We start from the raw sequence: 20,975 nt of genomic DNA on the forward strand, positions 1-20,975 counted from the left end.
CATAAGGCCTTGTCATTGAACCAGAATCTATTGCATACTGCAAATTGTCGATGTCGTTGAATGAATGCTATTCATAATTTACTTTTTTTCTTAATTGTCATGACTGGAAATGAAATCCTGTTCCACGTTTTTGCTGTGCATGGAATTCAACTCAACTCAATGTTGTTTCGCTAAGTTAACCACTTGAAATGTTCGATTGGTTCTTATGTGTTCCCTGCATTTCACATGGAAAGCTTGTGGCGCTGTGGCTTAGTTGGTTAAAGCGCCTGTCTTGTAAACAGGAGATCCTGAGTTCGAATCTCAGCAGTGCCTTGTTTTCATCATCTCAGAAACAAACTTCCTATGTAAGAAATGAGAACTTCAATGACTTACAACCTCAAACTTACCATGGCTACGTCAATGCTGATAGTGCAATTGTGAAATTTAGAGTTTCTTCTGCATAAGAAATGAACCAGTGCTCAGGGTTTTAATACATGTGGTAAGTATCTAGCGCTGTGGCTTAGTTGTCTAAAGTGCCTGTCTTGTAAACAGGAGACCCTGAGTTCAAATCTCAGCAGTGCCTTGTTTTCATCATCTCAGAAACAAACTTCCTATCTAAGAAATGGGAATTTCAATGACGTATAACTCAAATTTTCTGTGGCTACGTCTCTACTAATAATGCAATTGTGATTTTAAGAATTTCTTCTGCATAAGAAATAAACCAGTCCTCAGGGTCTTAATTCCAACTTTTCAATCTTTCCTAATTTTTCCCCCTTTTGGCCCTGCCGTGGCATTCCTTCAATCTGCCTACTCTGTGTCATAATTTGGAAGAAAAACAAGTCCCAAATTGAAGCTGTGCTAAAAGATGGATCATTCAATTATAGAATTTCAAAACATAAGGCCTTGTCATTGAACAAGAATCTATTGCATACTGCAAATTGTCGATGTCGTTGAATGAATGCTATTCATAATTTACTTTTTTTCTTAATTGTCATGACTGGAAATGAAATCCTGTTCCACGTTTTTGCTGTGCATGGAATACAACTCAACTCAATGTTGTTTCGCTAAGTTAACCACTTGAAATGCTTGATTGGTTCTTATGTGTTCCCTGCATTTCACGTGGAAATTTTGTGGCTCTGTGGCTTAGTTGGTTAAAGCGCCTAACTTGTAAACAGGAGATCCTGAGTTCGAATCTCAGCAGTGCCTTGTTTTCATCATCTCAGAAACAAACTTCCTATGTAAGAAATGAGAACTTCAATGACGTACAACCTCAAACTTACCATGGCTATGTCTCTACTGATAGTGAAATTTAGAGTTTCTTCTGCATAAGAAATGAACCAGTGCTCAGGGTTTTGAATGAATGCTATTCATAATTGACTTGGTTTCATAATTGTCATGACTGAAAATAAAATCCTGTTCCACGTTTTTGCTGTGCATGGAATACAACTCAACTCAATGTTGTTTCGCTAAGTTAACCACTTGAAATGCTCGATTGGTTCTTATGTGTGCCCTGCATTTCACGCGGAAAGCTTGTGGCGCTGTGGCTTAGTTGGTTAAAGCGCCTGTCTTGTAAACAGGAGATACTGAGTTCGAATCTCAGCAGTGCCTTGTTTTCATCATCTCAGAAACAAACTTCCTATCTAAGAAATGGGAATTTCAATGACGTATAACTCAAATTTTCCATGGCTACGTCTCTACTAATAATGCAATTGTGATTTTAAGAATTTCTTCTGCATAAGAAATGAACCAGTCCTCAGGGTCTTAATTCCAACTTTTCAATCTTTCCTAATTTTTCCTCCTTTTGGCCCTGCCATGGCATTCCTTCAATCTGACTACTCTGTGTCATAACTTGGAAGAAAAACAAGTCCCAAATTGAAGCTGTGCTAAAAGATGGATCATTCAATTATAGAATTTCAAAACATAAGGCCTTGTCATTGAACCAGAATCTATTGCATACTGCAAATTGTCGATGTCGTTGAATGAATGCTATTCATAATTTACTTTTTTTCTTAATTGTCATGACTGGAAATGAAATCCTGTTCCACGTTTTTGCTGTGCATGGAATTCAACTCAACTCAATGTTGTTTCGCTAAGTTAACCACTTGAAATGTTCGATTGGTTCTTATGTGTTCCCTGCATTTCACATGGAAAGCTTGTGGCGCTGTGGCTTAGTTGGTTAAAGCGCCTGTCTTGTAAACAGGAGATCCTGAGTTCGAATCTCAGCAGTGCCTTGTTTTCATCATCTCAGAAACAAACTTCCTATCTTAAAAATGGGAATTCCATTGACGTACAACCTCAAACTTAGCATGGCTATGTCTCTACTGATAGTGAAATTTAGAATTTCTTCTGCATAAGAAATGAACCAGTGCTCAGGGTTTTAATACATGTGGTAAGTACGTAGTGCTGTGGCTTAGTTGTCTAAACTGCCTGTCTTGTAAACAGGAGACCCTGAGTTCAAATCTCAGCAGTGCCTTGTTTTCATCATCTCAGAAACAAACTTCCTATCTAAGAAATGAGAATTTCTATGACGTGTAACTCAAATTTTCTGTGGTTACATTTCTACTAATAATGCAATTGTGATTTTAAGAATTTCTTCTGCATAAGAAATGAACCAGTCCTCAGGGTCTTAACTCCAACTTTTCAATCTTTCCTAATTTTTCCTCCTTTTAGCCCTGCTGTGGCATTCCTTCAATCTGCCTATTCTGTGTCATAACTTGGAAGAAAAACAAGTCCCAAATTGAAGCTGTGCTAAAAGATGGATCATTCTATTATAGAATTTCAAAACATAAGGCCTTGTCATTGAACCAGAATCTATTGCATACTGCAAATTGTCAATGTCGTTGAATGAATGCTATTCATAATTTACTTTTTTTCTTAATTATGGAAACAGGAACACATGGGCTACCTGCACAGTGAACAAGTCTGTATGATCATGTTCACACACCACCAAGAAACCTGAAGACACAAAAGAGAATAGTAAAACCAAAAACACTCAGTTTGAAAAAATGTTGCAGTAATCCGCAAGTGCTAGTAAAAGATGTAAAAAACAGGGTATTTGGTTGATACGTTTTTTGCAAAAAATGTATACTAAGCTGCTCTACCAATCTTCACGGTATACCCTTATCAGAGCAGTCCTAACTAATGTATGCAATCCCTATCTGATGTATTTAAAAACCTGATCATCTGTATATAACCTGTGTGAACAGGGTTCAGAGAGGAAAAATCCATGTGTGCATACAGGGCAGAACAGCTTCTGTGCAGATAGCCCAAGAGGAGTGGTGGAGCTCCCCAGTCTTGTAGACACAAGAGAACAATTATGGAAACAGGAACACATGGGCTACCTGCACAGTGAACAAGTCTGTATGATCATGTTCATACACCACCAAGAAACCTGAAGACACAGAACAGCTTGTTCTGCCCTGTATGCACACATGGATTTTTCCTCTCTGAACCCTGTTCACACAGGTTATATACAGATGATCAGGTTTTTAAATACATCAGATAGGGATTGCATACATTAGTTAGGACTGCTCTGATAAGGGTATACCGTGAAGATTGGTAGAGCAGCTTAGTATACATTTTTTGCAAAAAACGTATCAACCAAATACCCTGTTTTTTACATCTTTTACTAGCACTTGCGGATTACTGCAACATTTTTTCAAACTGAGTGTTTTTGGTTTTACTATTCTCTTTTGTGTCTTCAGGTTTCTTGGTGGTGTGTGAACATGATCATACAGACTTGTTCACTGTGCAGGTAGCCCATGTGTTCCTGTTTCCATAATTGTTCTCTTGTGTCTACAAGACTGGGGAGTTCCACCACTCAATTGTGAAATTTAGAGTTTCTTCTGCATAAGAAATGAACCAGTGCTCAGGGTTTTGAATGAATGCTATTCATAATTTACTTAGTTTCTTAAATGTCATGACTGAAAATAAAATCCTATTCCAAGTTTTTGCTGTGCATGGAATGCAACTCAACTCAATGTTGTTTCGCTAAGTTAACCACTTGAAATGCTTGATTGGTTCTTATGTGTTCCCTGCATTTCACGTGGAAATTTTGTGGCACTGTGGCTTAGTTGGTTAAAGCGCCTGTCTTGTAAAAAGGAGATCCTGAGTTCGAATCTCAGCAGTGCCTTGTTTTCATCATCTCAGAAACAAACTTCCTATGTAAGAAATGAGAACTTCAATGACGTACAACCTCAAACTTACCATGGCTATGTCTCTACTGATAGTGAAATTTAGAGTTTCTTCTGCATAAGAAATGAACCAGTGCTCAGGGTTTTGAATGAATGCTATTCATAATTTACTTGGTTTCTTAATTTTAATGACTGAAAATAAAATCCTGTTCCATGTTTTTGATGTGCATGGAATACAATTCAAGTCAATGTTGTTACGCTAAGTTAACCACTTGAAATGCTAGATTGGTTCTTATGTGTGCCCTGCATTTCACGTGGAAAGCTTGTGGCGCTGTGGCTTAGTTGGTTAAAGCGCCTGTATTGTAAACAGGAGATCCTGAGTTCGAATCTCAGCAGTGCCTTGATTTCATCATCTCAGAAACAAACTTCCTATCTTAAAAATGGGAATTCCATTGATGTACAACCTCAAACTTACCATGGCTGTGTCTCTACTGATAGTGAAATTTAGAGTTTCTTCTGCATAAGAAATGAACCAGTGCTCAGGGTTTTGAATGAATGCTATTCATAATTGACTTTGTTTCTTAATTGTCATAACTGAAAATAAAATCCTGTTCCACGTTTTTGCTGTGCATGGAATACAACTCAACTCAATGTTGTTTTACTAAGTTAACCACTTGAAATGCTCGATTGGTTCTTATGTGTGCCCTGCATATCACGCGAAAGCTTGTGGCGCTGTGGCTTAGTTGGTTAAAGCGCCTGTCTTGTAAACAGGAGATCCTGAGTTCGAATCTCAGCAGTGCCTTGTTTTCATCATCTCAGAAACAAACTTCCTATCTTAAAAATGGGAATTCCATTGACGTACAACCTCAAACTTACCATGGCTATGTCTCTACTGATAGTGAAATTTAGAATTTCTTCTGCATAAGAAATGAACCAGTGCTCAGGGTTTTAATACATGTGGTAAGTACGTAGTGCTGTGGCTTAGTTGTCTAAACTGCCTGTCTTGTAAACAGGAGACCCTGAGTTCAAATCTCAGCAGTGCCTTGTTTTCATCATCTCAGAAACAAACTTCCTATCTAAGAAATGGGAATTTCAATGACGTATAACTCAAATTTTCTGTGGCTACGTCTCTACTAATAATGCAATTGTGATTTTAAGAATTTCTTCTGCATAAGAAATGAACCAGTTCTCAGGGTCTTAATTCCAACTTTTCAATCTTTCCTAATTTTTCCTCCTTTTGGCCCTGCTGTGGTATTCCTTCAATCTGCCTATTCTGTGTCATAACTTGGAAGAAAAACAAGTCCCAAATTGAAGCTGTGCTAAAAGATGGATCATTCAATTATAGAATTTCAAAACATAAGGCCTTGTCATTGAACCAGAATCTATTGCATACTGCAAATTGTCGATGTCGTTGAATGAATGCTATTCACAATTTACTTTTTTTCTTAATTGTCATGACTGGAAATGAAATCCTGTTCCACGTTTTTGCTGTGCATGGAATACAACTCAACTCAATGTTGTTTCGCTAAGTTAACCACTTGAAATGTTCGATTCGTTCTTATGTGTTCCCTGCATTTCACGTGGAAATCTTGTGGCGCTGTGGCTTAGTTGGTTAAAGCGCCTGTCTTGTAAACAGGAGATCCTAAGTTCGAATCTCAGCAGTGCCTTGTTTTCATCATCTCAGAAACAAACTTCCCATCTTAAAAATGGGAATTCCATTGACGTACATCCTCAAACTTACCATGACTGTGTCTCTACTGATAGTGAAATTTAGAGTTTCTTCTGCATAAGAAATGAACCAGTGCTCAGGGTTTTGAATGAATGCTATTCATAATTTACTTGGTTTCTTAATTGTCATGACTGAAAATAAAATCCTGTTCCATGTTTTTGCTGTGCATTGAATGCAACTCAACTCAATGTTGTTTCGCTAAGTTAACCACTTGAAATGCTTGATTGGTTCTTATGTGTTCCCTGCATTTCACGTGGAAATTTTGTGGCGCTGTGGCTTAGTTGGTTAAAGCGCCTGTCTAGTAAACAGGAGATCCTGAGTTCGAATCTCAGCAGTGCCTTGTTTTCATCATCTCAGAAACAAACTTCCTATCTAAGAAATGGGAATTTCAATGACGTATAACTCAAATTTTCCATGGCTACGTCTCTACTAATAATGCAATTGTGATTTTAAGAATTTCTTCTGCATAAGAAATGAACCAGTCCTCAGGGTCTTAACTCCAACTTTTCAATCTTTCCTAATTTTTCCTCCTTTTAGCCCTGCTGTGGCATTCCTTCAATCTGCCTATTCTGTGTCATAACTTGGAAGAAAAACAAGTCCCAAATTGAAGCTGTGCTAAAAGATGGATCATTCTATTATAGAATTTCAAAACATAAGGCCTTGTCATTGAACCAGAATCTATTGCATACTGCAAATTGTCAATGTCGTTGAATGAATGCTATTCATAATTTACTTTTTTTCTTAATTATGGAAACAGGAACACATGGGCTACCTGCACAGTGAACAAGTCTGTATGATCATGTTCACACACCACCAAGAAACCTGAAGACACAAAAGAGAATAGTAAAACCAAAAACACTCAGTTTGAAAAAATGTTGCAGTAATCCGCAAGTGCTAGTAAAAGATGTAAAAAACAGGGTATTTGGTTGATACGTTTTTTGCAAAAAATGTATACTAAGCTGCTCTACCAATCTTCACGGTATACCCTTATCAGAGCAGTCCTAACTAATGTATGCAATCCCTATCTGATGTATTTAAAAACCTGATCATCTGTATATAACCTGTGTGAACAGGGTTCAGAGAGGAAAAATCCATGTGTGCATACAGGGCAGAACAGCTTCTGTGCAGATAGCCCAAGAGGAGTGGTGGAACTCCCCAGTCTTGTAGACACAAGAGAACAATTATGGAAACAGGAACACATGGGCTACCTGCACAGTGAACAAGTCTGTATGATCATGTTCACACACCACCAAGAAACCTGAAGACACAAAAGAGAATAGTAAAACCAAAAACACTCAGTTTGAAAAAATGTTGCAGTAATCCGCAAGTGCTAGTAAAAGATGTAAAAAACAGGGTATTTGGTTGATACGTTTTTTGCAAAAAATGTATACTAAGCTGCTCTACCAATCTTCACGGTATACCCTTATCAGAGCAGTCCTAACTAATGTATGCAATCCCTATCTGATGTATTTAAAAACCTGATCATCTGTATATAACCTGTGTGAACAGGGTTCAGAGAGGAAAAATCCATGTGTGCATACAGGGCAGAACAGCTTCTGTGCAGATAGCCCAAGAGGAGTGGTGGAACTCCCCAGTCTTGTAGACACAAGAGAACAATTATGGAAACAGGAACACATGGGCTACCTGCACAGTGAACAAGTCTGTATGATCATGTTCACACACCACCAAGAAACCTGAAGACACAAAAGAGAATAGTAAAACCAAAAACACTCAGTTTGAAAAAATGTTGCAGTAATCCGCAAGTGCTAGTAAAAGATGTAAAAAACAGGGTATTTGGTTGATACGTTTTTTGCAAAAAATGTATACTAAGCTGCTCTACCAATCTTCACGGTATACCCTTATCAGAGCAGTCCTAACTAATGTATGCAATCCCTATCTGATGTATTTAAAAACCTGATCATCTGTATATAACCTGTGTGAACAGGGTTCAGAGAGGAAAAATCCATGTGTGCATACAGGGCAGAACATCTTCTGTGCAGATAGCCCAAGAGGAGTGGTGGAACTCCCCAGTCTTGTAGACACAAGAGAACAATTATGGAAACAGGAACACATGGGCTACCTGCACAGTGAACAAGTCTGTATGATCATGTTCACACACCACCAAGAAACCTGAAGACACAAAAGAGAATAGTAAAACCAAAAACACTCAGTTTGAAAAAATGTTGCAGTAATCCGCAAGTGCTAGTAAAAGATGTAAAAAACAGGGTATTTGGTTGATACGTTTTTTGCAAAAAATGTATACTAAGCTGCTCTACCAATTTTCACGGTATACCCTTATCAGAGCAGTCCTAACTAATGTATGCAATCCCTATCTGATGTATTTAAAAACCTGATCATCTGTATATAACCTGTGTGAACAGGGTTCAGGGAGGAAAAATCCATGTGTGCATACAGGGCAGAACAGCTTCAGTGCAGATAGCCCAAGAGGAGTGGTGGAACTCCCCAGTCTTGTAGATACAAGAGAACAATTATGGAAACAGGAACACATGGGCTACCTGCACAGTGAACAAGTCTGTATGATCATGTGCACACACCACCAAGAAACCTGAAGACACAAAAGAGAATAGTAAAACCAAAAACACTCAGTTTGAAAAAATGTTGCAGTAATCCGCAAGTGCTAGTAAAAGATGTAAAAAACAGGGTATTTGGTTGATACGTTTTTTGCAAAAAATGTATACTAAGCTGCTCTACCAATCTTCACGGTATACCCTTATCAGAGCAGTCCTAACTAATGTATGCAATCCCTATCTGATGTATTTAAAAACCTGATCATCTGTATATAACCTGTGTGAACAGGGTTCAGAGAGGAAAAATCCATGTGTGCATACAGGGCAGAACAGCTTCAGTGCAGATAGCCCAAGAGGAGTGGTGGAACTCCCCAGTCTTGTAGACACAAGAGAACAATTATGGAAACAGGAACACATGGGCTACCTGCACCGTGAACAAGTCTGTATGATCATGTTCACACACCACCAAGAAACCTGAAGACACAAAAGAGAATAGTAAAACCAAAAACACTCAGTTTGAAAAAATGTTGCAGTAATCCGCAAGTGCTAGTAAAAGATGTAAAAAACAGGGTATTTGGTTGATACGTTTTTTGCAAAAAATGTATACTAAGCTGCTCTACCAATCTTCACGGTATACCCTTATCAGAGCAGTCCTAACTAATGTATGCAATCCCTATCTGATGTATTTAAAAACCTGATCATCTGTATATAACCTGTGTGAACAGGGTTCAGAGAGGAAAAATCCATGTGTGCATACAGGGCAGAACAGCTTCTGTGCAGATAGCCCAAGAGGAGTGGTGGAACTCCCCAGTCTTGTAGACACAAGAGAACAATTATGGAAACAGGAACACATGGGCTACCTGCACAGTGAACAAGTCTGTATGATCATGTTCACACACCACCAAGAAACCTGAAGACACAGAACAGCTTGTTCTGCCCTGTATGCACACATGGATTTTTCCTCTCTGAACCCTGTTCACACAGGTTATATACAGATGATCAGGTTTTTAAATACATGAGATAGGGATTGCATACATTAGTTAGGACTGCTCTGATAAGGGTATACCGTGAAGATTGGTAGAGCAGCTTAGTATACATTTTTTGCAAAAAACGTATCAACCAAATACCCTGTTTTTTACATCTTTTACTAGCACTTGCGGATTACTGCAACATTTTTTCAAACTGAGTGTTTTTGGTTTTACTATTCTCTTTTGTGTCTTCTTTTTTTTCTTAATTGTCATGACTGGAAATGAAATCCTGTTCCACGTTTTTGCTGTGCATGGAATACAACTCAACTCAATGTTGTTTCGCTAAGTTAACCACTTGAAATGTTCGATTGGTTCTTATGTGTTCCCTGCATTTCACGTGGAAAGCTTGTGGCGCTGTGGCTTAGTTGGTTAAAGCGCCTGTCTTGTAAACAGGAGATCCTAAGTTCGAATCTCAGCAGTGCCTTGTTTTCATCATCTCAGAAACAAACTTCCCATCTTAAAAATGGGAATTCCATTGACGTACAACCTCAAACTTACCATGACTGTGTCTCTACTGATAGTGAAATTTAGAGTTTCTTCTGCATAAGAAATGAACCAGTGCTCAGGGTTTTGAATGAATGCTATTCATAATTTACTTGGTTTCTTAATTGTCATGACTGAAAATAAAATCCTGTTCCATGTTTTTGCTGTGCATTGAATGCAACTCAACTCAATGTTGTTTCGCTAAGTTAACCACTTGAAATGCTTGATTGGTTCTTATGTGTTCCCTGCATTTCACGTGGAAATTTTGTGGCGCTGTGGCTTAGTTGGTTAAAGCGCCTGTCTTGTAAACAGGAGATCCTGAGTTCGAATCTCAGCAGTGCCTTGTTTTCATCATCTCAGAAACAAACTTCCTATCATAAAAATGGGAATTCCATTGACGTACAACCTCAAACTTACCATGGCTATGTCTCTACTGATAGTGAAATTTAGAGTTTCTTCTGCATAAGAAATGAACCAGTGCTCAGGGTTTTGAATGAATGCTATTCATAATTGACTTGGTTTCATAATTGTCATGACTGAAAATAAAATCCTGTTCCACGTTTTTGCTGTGCATGGAATACAACTCAACTCAATGTTGTTTCGCTAAGTTAACCACTTGAAATGCTCGATTGGTTCTTATGTGTGCCCTGCATTTCACGCGGAAAGCTTGTGGCGCTGTGGCTTAGTTGGTTAAAGCGCCTGTCTTGTAAACAGGAGATACTGAGTTCGAATCTCAGCAGTGCCTTGTTTTCATCATCTCAGAAACAAACTTCCTATCTAAGAAATGGGAATTTCAATGACGTATAACTCAAATTTTCCATGGCTACGTCTCTACTAATAATGCAATTGTGATTTTAAGAATTTCTTCTGCATAAGAAATGAACCAGTCCTCAGGGTCTTAACTCCAACTTTTCAATCTTTCCTAATTTTTCCTCCTTTTAGCCCTGCTGTGGCATTCCTTCAATCTGCCTATTCTGTGTCATAACTTGGAAGAAAAACAAGTCCCAAATTGAAGCTGTGCTAAAAGATGGATCATTCTATTATAGAATTTCAAAACATAAGGCCTTGTCATTGAACCAGAATCTATTGCATACTGCAAATTGTCAATGTCGTTGAATGAATGCTATTCATAATTTACTTTTTTTCTTAATTATGGAAACAGGAACACATGGGCTACCTGCACAGTGAACAAGTCTGTATGATCATGTTCACACACCACCAAGAAACCTGAAGACACAAAAGAGAATAGTAAAACCAAAAACACTCAGTTTGAAAAAATGTTGCAGTAATCCGCAAGTGCTAGTAAAAGATGTAAAAAACAGGGTATTTGGTTGATACGTTTTTTGCAAAAAATCTATACTAAGCTGCTCTACCAATCTTCACGGTATACCCTTATCAGAGCAGTCCTAACTAATGTATGCAATCCCTATCTGATGTATTTAAAAACCTGATCATCTGTATATAACCTGTGTGAACAGGGTTCAGAGAGGAAAAATCCATGTGTGCATACAGGGCAGAACAGCTTCTGTGCAGATAGCCCAAGAGGAGTGGTGGAACTCCCCAGTCTTGTAGACACAAGAGAACAATTATGGAAACAGGAACACATGGGCTACCTGCACAGTGAACAAGTCTGTATGATCATGTTCACACACCACCAAGAAACCTGAAGACACAAAAGAGAATAGTAAAACCAAAAACACTCAGTTTGAAAAAATGTTGCAGTAATCCGCAAGTGCTAGTAAAAGATGTAAAAAACAGGGTATTTGGTTGATACGTTTTTTGCAAAAAATGTATACTAAGCTGCTCTACCAATCTTCACGGTATACCCTTATCAGAGCAGTCCTAACTAATGTATGCAATCCCTATCTGATGTATTTAAAAACCTGATCATCTGTATATAACCTGTGTGAACAGGGTTCAGAGAGGAAAAATCCATGTGTGCATACAGGGCAGAACAGCTTCTGTGCAGATAGCCCAAGAGGAGTGGTGGAACTCCCCAGTCTTGTAGACACAAGAGAACAATTATGGAAACAGGAACACATGGGCTACCTGCACAGTGAACAAGTCTGTATGATCATGTTCACACACCACCAAGAAACCTGAAGACACAAAAGAGAATAGTAAAACCAAAAACACTCAGTTTGAAAAAATGTTGCAGTAATCCGCAAGTGCTAGTAAAAGATGTAAAAAACAGGGTATTTGGTTGATACGTTTTTTGCAAAAAATGTATACTAAGCTGCTCTACCAATCTTCACGGTATACCCTTATCAGAGCAGTCCTAACTAATGTATGCAATCCCTATCTGATGTATTTAAAAACCTGATCATCTGTATATAACCTGTGTGAACAGGGTTCAGAGAGGAAAAATCCATGTGTGCATACAGGGCAGAACAGCTTCTGTGCAGATAGCCCAAGAGGAGTGGTGGAACTCCCCAGTCTTGTAGACACAAGAGAACAATTATGGAAACAGGAACACATGGGCTACCTGCACAGTGAACAAGTCTGTATGATCATGTTCACACACCACCAAGAAACCTGAAGACACAAAAGAGAATAGTAAAACCAAAAACACTCAGTTTGAAAAAATGTTGCAGTAATCCGCAAGTGCTAGTAAAAGATGTAAAAAACAGGGTATTTGGTTGATACGTTTTTTGCAAAAAATCTATACTAAGCTGCTCTACCAATCTTCACGGTATACCCTTATCAGAGCAGTCCTAACTAATGTATGCAATCCCTATCTGATGTATTTAAAAACCTGATCATCTGTATATAACCTGTGTGAACAGGGTTCAGAGAGGAAAAATCCATGTGTGCATACAGGGCAGAACAGCTTCTGTGCAGATAGCCCAAGAGGAGTGGTGGAACTCCCCAGTCTTGTAGACACAAGAGAACAATTATGGAAACAGGAACACATGGGCTACCTGCACAGTGAACAAGTCTGTATGATCATGTTCACACACCACCAAGAAACCTGAAGACACAAAAGAGAATAGTAAAACCAAAAACACTCAGTTTGAAAAAATGTTGCAGTAATCCGCAAGTGCTAGTAAAAGATGTAAAAAACAGGGTATTTGGTTGATACGTTTTTTGCAAAAAATGTATACTAAGCTGCTCTACCAATTTTCACGGTATACCCTTATCAGAGCAGTCCTAACTAATGTATGCAATCCCTATCTGATGTATTTAAAAACCTGATCATCTGTATATAACCTGTGTGAACAGGGTTCAGGGAGGAAAAATCCATGTGTGCATACAGGGCAGAACAGCTTCAGTGCAGATAGCCCAAGAGGAGTGGTGGAACTCCCCAGTCTTGTAGATACAAGAGAACAATTATGGAAACAGGAACACATGGGCTACCTGCACAGTGAACAAGTCTGTATGATCATGTTCACACACCACCAAGAAACCTGAAGACACAAAAGAGAATAGTAAAACCAAAAACACTCAGTTTGAAAAAATGTTGCAGTAATCCGCAAGTGCTAGTAAAAGATGTAAAAAACAGGGTATTTGGTTGATACGTTTTTTGCAAAAAATGTATACTAAGCTGCTCTACCAATCTTCACGGTATACCCTTATCAGAGCAGTCCTAACTAATGTATGCAATCCCTATCTGATGTATTTAAAAACCTGATCATCTGTATATAACCTGTGTGAACAGGGTTCAGAGAGGAAAAATCCATGTGTGCATACAGGGCAGAACAGCTTCTGTGCAGATAGCCCAAGAGGAGTGGTGGAACTCCCCAGTCTTGTAGACACAAGAGAACAATTATGGAAACAGGAACACATGGGCTACCTGCACAGTGAACAAGTCTGTATGATCATGTTCACACACCACCAAGAAACCTGAAGACATAAAAGAGAATAGTAAAACCAAAAACACTCAGTTTGAAAAAATGTTGCAGTAATCCGCAAGTGCTAGTAAAAGATGTAAAAAACAGGGTATTTGGTTGATACGTTTTTTGCAAAAAATGTATACTAAGCTGCTCTACCAATCTTTACGGTATACCCTTATCAGAGCAGTCCTAACTAATGTATGCAATCCCTATCTGATGTATTTAAAAACCTGATCATCTGTATATAACCTGTGTGAACAGGGTTCAGAGAGGAAAAATCCATGTGTGCATACAGGGCAGAACAGATTCAGTGCAGATAGCCCAAGAGGAGTGGTGGAACTCCCCAGTCTTGTAGACACAAGAGAACAATTATGGAAACAGGAACACATGGGCTACCTGCACAGTGAACAAGTCTGTATGATCATGTTCACACACCACCAAGAAACCTGAAGACACAAAAGAGAATAGTAAAACCAAAAACACTCAGTTTGAAAAAATGTTGCAGTAATCCGCAAGTGCTAGTAAAAGATGTAAAAAACAGGGTATTTGGTTGATACGTTTTTTGCAAAAAATGTATACTAAGCTGCTCTACCAATCTTCACGGTATACCCTTATCAGAGCAGTCCTAACTAATGTATGCAATCCCTATCTGATGTATTTAAAAACCTGATCATCTGTATATAACCTGTGTGAACAGGGTTCAGAGAGGAAAAATCCATGTGTGCATACAGGGCAGAACAGCTTCTGTGCAGATAGCCCAAGAGGAGTGGTGGAACTCCCCAGTCTTGTAGACACAAGAGAACAATTATGGAAACAGGAACACATGGGCTACCTGCACAGTGAACAAGTCTGTATGATCATGTTCACACACCACCAAGAAACCTGAAGACACAAAAGAGAATAGTAAAACCAAAAACACTCAGTTTGAAAAAATGTTGCAGTAATCCGCAAGTGCTAGTAAAAGATGTAAAAAACAGGGTATTTGGTTGATACGTTTTTTGCAAAAAATGTATACTAAGCTGCTCTACCAATCTTCACGGTATACCCTTATCAGAGCAGTCCTAACTAATGTATGCAATCCCTATCTGATGTATTTAAAAACCTGATCATCTGTATATAACCTGTGTGAACAGGGTTCAGAGAGGAAAAATCCATGTGTGCATACAGGGCAGAACAGCTTCAGTGCAGATAGCCCAAGAGGAGTGGTGGAACTCCCCAGTCTTGTAGACACAAGAGAACAATTATGGAAACAGGAACACATGGGCTACCTGCACAGTGAACAAGTCTGTATGATCATGTTCACACACCACCAAGAAACCTGAAGACACAGAACAGCTTGTTCTGCCCTGTATGCACACATGGATTTTTCCTCTCTGAACCCTGTTCACACAGGTTATATACAGATGATCAGGTTTTTAAATACATGAGATAGGGATTGCATACATTAGTTAGGACTGCTCTGATAAGGGTATACCGTGAAGATTGGTAGAGCAGCTTAGTATACATTTTTTGCAAAAAACTTATCAACCAAATACCCTGTTTTTTACATCTTTTACTAGCACTTGCGGATTACTGCAACATTTTTTCAAACTGAGTGTTTTTGGTTTTACTATTCTCTTTTGTGTCTTCTTTTTTTTCTTAATTGTCATGACTGGAAATGAAATCCTGTTCCACGTTTTTGCTGTGCATGGAATACAACTCAACTCAATGTTGTTTCGCTAAGTTAACCACTTGAAATTTTCGATTGGTTCTTATGTGTTCCCTGCATTTCACGTGGAAATTTTGTGGCGCTGTGGCTTAGTTGGTTAAAGCGCCTGTCTTGTAAACAGGAGATCCTGAGTTCGAATCTCAGCAGTGCCTTGTTTTCATCATCTCAGAAACAAACTTCCTATCTTAAAAATGGGAATTCCATTGACGTACAACCTCAAACTTAGCATGGCTATGTCTCTACTGATAGTGCAATTGTGAAATTTAGAGTTTCTTCTGCATAAGAAATGAAGCAGTGCTCAGGGTTTTACTACATGTGGTAAGTACGTAGCTCTGTGGCTTAGTTGTCTAAAGTGCCTGTCTTGTAAACAGGAGACCCTGAGTTCAAATCTCAGCAGTGCCTTTTTTTCATCATCTCAGAAACAAACTTCCTATCTAAGAAATGAGAATTTCAATGACGTATAACTCAAATTTTCTGTGGTTACGTTTCTACTAATAATGCAATTGTGATTTTAAGAATTTCTTCTGCATAAAAAATGAACCAGTCCTCAGGGTCTTAAATCCAACTTTTCAATCTTTCCTAATTTTTCCTCCTTTTAGCCCTGCCGTGGCATTCCTTCAATCTGCCTATTCTGTGTCATAACTTGGAAGAAAAACAAGTCCCAAATTGAAGCTGTGCTAAAAGATGGATCATTCTATTATAGAATTTCAAAACATAAGGCCTTGTCATTGAACCAGAATCTATTGCATACTGCAAATTGTCAATGTCGTTGAATGAATGCTGTTCATAATTTACTTTTTTTCTTAATTGTCATGACTGGAAATGAAATCCTGTTCCACGTTTTTGCTGTGCATGGAATACAACTCAACTCAATGTTGTTTCGCTAAGTTAACCACTTGAAATGTTCGATTGGTTCTTATGTGTTCCCTGCATTTCACGTGGAAATTTTGTGGCGCTGTGGCTTAGTTGGTTAAAGCGCCTGTCTTGTAAACAGGAGATCCTAAGTTCGAATCTCAGCAGTGCCTTGTTTTCATCATCTCAGAAACAAACTTCCTATCTTAAAAATGGGAATTCCATTGACGTACAACCTCATACTTACCATGGCTGTGTCTCTACTGATAGTGAAATTTAGAGTTTCTTCTGCATAAGAAATGAACCAGTGCTCAGGGATTTGAATGAATGCTATTCATAATTTACTTGGTTTCTTAATTGTCATGACTGAAAATAAAATCCTGTTCCATGTTTTTGCTGTGCATGGAATGCAACTCAACTCAATGTTGTTTCGCTAAGTTAACCACTTAGTAACATAGTAACATAGTAACATAGTTAGTAAGGCCGAAAAAAGACATTTGTCCATCCAGTTCAGCCTATATTCCATCATAATAAATCCCCAGATCTACGTCCTTCTACAGAACCTAATTGTATGATACAATATTGTTCTGCTCCAGGAAGACATCCAGGCCTCTCTTGAACCCCTCGACTGAGTTCGCCATCACCACCTCCTCAGGCAAGCAATTCCAGATTCTCACTGCCCTAACAGTAAAGAATCCTCTTCTATGTTGGTGGAAAAACCTTCTCTCCTCCAGACGCAAAGAATGCCCCCTTGTGCCCGTCACCTTCCTTGGTATAAACAGATCCTCAGCGAGATATTTGTATTGTCCCCTTATATACTTATACATGGTTATTAGATCGCCCCTCAGTCGTCTTTTTTCTAGACTAAATAATCCTAATTTCGCTAATCTATCTGGGTATTGTAGTTCTCCCATCCCCTTTATTAATTTTGTTGCCCTCCTTTGTACTCTCTCTAGTTCCATTATATCCTTCCTGAGCACCGGTGCCCAAAACTGGACACAGTACTCCATGTGCGGTCTAACTAGGGATTTGTACAGAGGCAGTATAATGCTCTCATCATGTGTATCCAGACCTCTTTTAATGCACCCCATGATCCTGTTTGCCTTGGCAGCTGCTGCCTGGCACTGGCTGCTCCAGGTAAGTTTATCATTAACTAGGATCCCCAAGTCCTTCTCCCTGTCAGATTTACCCAGTGGTTTCCCATTCAGTGTGTAATGGTGACATTGATTCCTTCTTCCCATGTGTATAACCTTACATTTATCATTGTTAAACCTCATCTGCCACCTTTCAGCCCAAGTTTCCAACTTATCCAGATCCATCTGTAGCAGAATACTATCTTCTCTTGTATTAACTGCTTTACATAGTTTTGTATCATCTGCAAATATCGATATTTTACTGTGTAAACCTTCTACCAGATCATTAATGAATATGTTGAAGAGAACAGGTCCCAATACTGACCCCTGCGGTACCCCACTGGTCACAGCGACCCAGTTAGAGACTATACCATTTATAACCACCCTCTGCTTTCTATCACTAAGCCAGTTACTAACCCATTTACACACATTTTCCCCCAGACCAAGCATTCTCATTTTGTGTACCAACCTCTTGTGCGGCACGGTATCAAACGCTTTGGAAAAATCGAGATATACCACGTCCAATGACTCACCGTGGTCCAGCCTATAGCTTACCTCTTCATAAAAACTGATTAGATTGGTTTGACAGGAGCGATTTCTCATAAACCCATGCTGATATGGAGTTAAACAGTTATTCTCATTGAGATAATCCAGAATAACATCCCTCAGAAACCCTTCAAATATTTTACCAACAATAGAGGTTAGACTTACTGGCCTATAATTTCCAGGTTCACTTTTAGAGCCCTTTTTGAATATTGGCACCACATTTGCTATGCGCCAATCCTGCGGAACAGACCCTGTCGCTATAGAGTCCCTAAAAATAAGAAATAATGGTTTATCTATTACATTACTTAGTTCTCTTAGTACTCGTGGGTGTATGCCATCCGGACCCGGAGATTTATCTATTTTAATCTTATTTAGCCGGTTTCGCACCTCTTCTTGGGTTAGATTGGTGACCCTTAATATAGGGTTTTCATTGTTTCTTGGGATTTCACCTAGCATTTCATTTTCCACCGTGAATACCGTGGAGAAGAAGGTGTTTAATATGTTAGCTTTTTCCTCGTCATCTACAACCATTCTTTCCTCACTATTTTTTAAGGGGCTTACATTTTCTGTTTTTATTCTTTTACTATTGATATAGTTGAAGAACAGTTTGGGATTAGTTTTACTCTCCTTAGCAATGTGCTTCTCTGTTTCCTTTTTGGCAGCTTTAATTAGTTTTTTAGATAAAGTATTTTTCTCCCTATAGTTTTTTAGAGCTTCAATGGTGCCATCCTTCTTTAGTAGTGCAAATGCTTTCTTTTTACTGTTAATTGCCTGTCTTACTTCTTTGTTTAACCACATTGGGTTTTTCCTATTTCTAGTCCTTTTATTCCCACAAGGTATAAACCGCTTACACTGCCTATTTAGGATGTTCTTAAACATTTCCCATTTATTATCTGTATTCTTATTTCTGAGGATATTGTCCCAGTCTACCAGATTAAGGGCATCTCTAAGCTGGTCAAACTTTGCCTTCCTAAAGTTCAGTGTTTTTGTGACTCCCTGACAAGTCCCCCTAGTGAAAGACAGGTGAAACTGTACAATATTGTGGTCGCTATTTCCTAGATGCCCGACCACCTGCAGATTTGTTATTCTGTCAGGTCTATTAGATAGTATTAGGTCTAAAAGTGCTGCTCCTCTGGTTGGATTCTGCACCAATTGTGAAAGATAATTTTTCTTGGTTATTAGCAGAAACCTGTTGCCTTTATGGGTTTCACAGGTTTCTGTTTCCCAGTTAATATCCGGGTAGTTAAAGTCCCCCATAACCAGGACCTCATTATGGGTTGCAGCTTCATCTATCTGCTTTAGAAGTAGACTTTCCATGGTTTCTGTTATATTTGGGGGTTTGTAACAGACCCCAATGAGAATTTTGTTACCATTTTTCCCTCCATGAATTTCGACCCATATGGACTCGACTTCCTCATTCCCTTCGCTAATATCCTCCCTTAAAGTGGACTTTAGACAAGACTTTACATAGAGACAAACCCCTCCTCCTCTCCGATTTTTACGATCCTTTCTAAACTGACTGTAACCCTGTAAGTTAACTGCCCAGTCATAGCTTTCATCTAACCATGTCTCGGTTATTCCCACTATGTCAAAGTTACCTGTAGATATTTCTGCTTCTAGTTCTTCCATCTTGTTTGTCAGGCTTCTGGCGTTTGCGAGCATGCAGTTTAGAGGATTTTGATTTGTTCCAATCTCCTCGCTGTGGATTGTTTTAGAAATGTTCTTACCTCCCTTCTGAGTATGTTTTCCTGGATCTTCTTTGTTCAAGTCTAATGTTTTTCTTCCCGTCCCCTCTTGAAATGCTTGATTGGTTCTTATGTGTTCCCTGCATTTCACGTGGAAATTTTGTGGCGCTGTGGCTTAGTTGGTTAAAGCGCCTAACTTGTAAACAGGAGATCCTGAGTTCGAATCTCAGCAGTGCCTTGTTTTCATCATCTCAGAGACAAACTTCCTATCATAAAAATGGGAATTCCATTGACGTACAACCTCAAACTTACCATGGCTATGTCTCTACTGATAGTGAAATTTAGAGTTTCTTCTGCATAAGAAATGAACCAGTGCTCAGGGTTTTGAATGAATGCTATTCATAATTTACTTAGTTTCTTAATTGTCACGACTAAAAATAAAATCGTATTCCACGTTTTTGCTGTGCATGGAATTCAACTCAACTCAATGTTGTTTCGCTAAGTTAACCACTTGAAATGCTTGATTGGTTCTTATGTGTTCCCTGCATTTCACGTGGAAATTTTGTGGCGCTGTGGCCTAGTTGGTTAAAGCGCCTGTCTTGTAAACAGGAGATCCTGAGTTCGAATCTTAGCAGTGCCTTGTTTTCATCATCTCAGAAACAAACTTCCTATCTTAAAAATGGGAATTCCATTGACGTACAACCTCAAACTTACCATGGCTACGTCAATGCTGATAGTGCAATTGTGAAATTTAGAGTTTCTTCTGCATAAGAAATGAACCAGTGCTCAGGGTTTTAATACATGTGGTAAGTATGTAGCGCTGTGGCTTAGTTGTCTTAAGTGCCTGTCTTGTAAACAGGAGACACTGAGTTCAAATCTCAGCAGTGCCTTGTTTTCATCATCTCAGAAACAAACTTCCTATCTAAGAAATGGGAATTTCAATGACGTATAACTCAAATTTTCTGTGGCTACGTCTCTACTAATAATGCAATTGTGATTTTAAGAATTTCTTCTGCATAAGAAATGAACCAGTCCTCAGGGTCTTAAATCCAACTTTTCAATCTTTCCTAATTTTTCCTCCTTTTGGCCCTGCCGTGGCATTCCTTCAATCTGCCTACTCTGTGTCATAACTTGGAAGAAAAACAAGTCCCAAATTGAAGCTGTGCTAAAAGATGGATCATTAAATTATAGAATTTCAAAACATAAGGCCTTGTCATTGAACCAGAATCTATTGCATACTGCAAATTGTCGATGTCGTTGAATGAATGCTATTCATAATTTACTTTTTTTCTTAATTGTCATGACTGGAAATGAAATCCTGTTCCACGTTTTTGCTGT

General features: G+C 38.7%; 6 non-coding genes across 6 annotated transcripts; all 6 read left to right on the plus strand.

The window, feature by feature from the left end:
* Positions 1-238: 238 nt before the first annotated feature.
* On the plus strand, positions 239-312 carry TRNAT-UGU (transfer RNA threonine (anticodon UGU)). Its single transcript has one exon. It is a non-coding gene; the product is annotated as a tRNA-Thr (tRNA).
* Positions 313-2,136: 1,824 nt separating this feature from the next.
* TRNAT-UGU (transfer RNA threonine (anticodon UGU)) lies at positions 2,137-2,210 on the plus strand. Its single transcript has one exon. It is a non-coding gene; the product is annotated as a tRNA-Thr (tRNA).
* Positions 2,211-4,840: 2,630 nt separating this feature from the next.
* Positions 4,841-4,914, plus strand: TRNAT-UGU (transfer RNA threonine (anticodon UGU)). Its single transcript has one exon. It is a non-coding gene; the product is annotated as a tRNA-Thr (tRNA).
* A 1,193-nt stretch (positions 4,915-6,107) lies between these two features.
* On the plus strand, positions 6,108-6,181 carry TRNAT-AGU (transfer RNA threonine (anticodon AGU)). Its single transcript has one exon. It is a non-coding gene; the product is annotated as a tRNA-Thr (tRNA).
* Positions 6,182-10,149: 3,968 nt separating this feature from the next.
* TRNAT-UGU (transfer RNA threonine (anticodon UGU)) lies at positions 10,150-10,223 on the plus strand. Its single transcript has one exon. It is a non-coding gene; the product is annotated as a tRNA-Thr (tRNA).
* Positions 10,224-15,499: 5,276 nt separating this feature from the next.
* TRNAT-UGU (transfer RNA threonine (anticodon UGU)) lies at positions 15,500-15,573 on the plus strand. The gene has a single exon. It is a non-coding gene; the product is annotated as a tRNA-Thr (tRNA).
* Positions 15,574-20,975: the final 5,402 nt, after the last annotated feature.

The sequence above is a fragment of the Ranitomeya imitator genome, chromosome 7 (genome assembly GCF_032444005.1).
Source record: "Ranitomeya imitator isolate aRanImi1 chromosome 7, aRanImi1.pri, whole genome shotgun sequence".
NCBI lineage: Eukaryota > Metazoa > Chordata > Amphibia > Anura > Dendrobatidae > Ranitomeya > Ranitomeya imitator.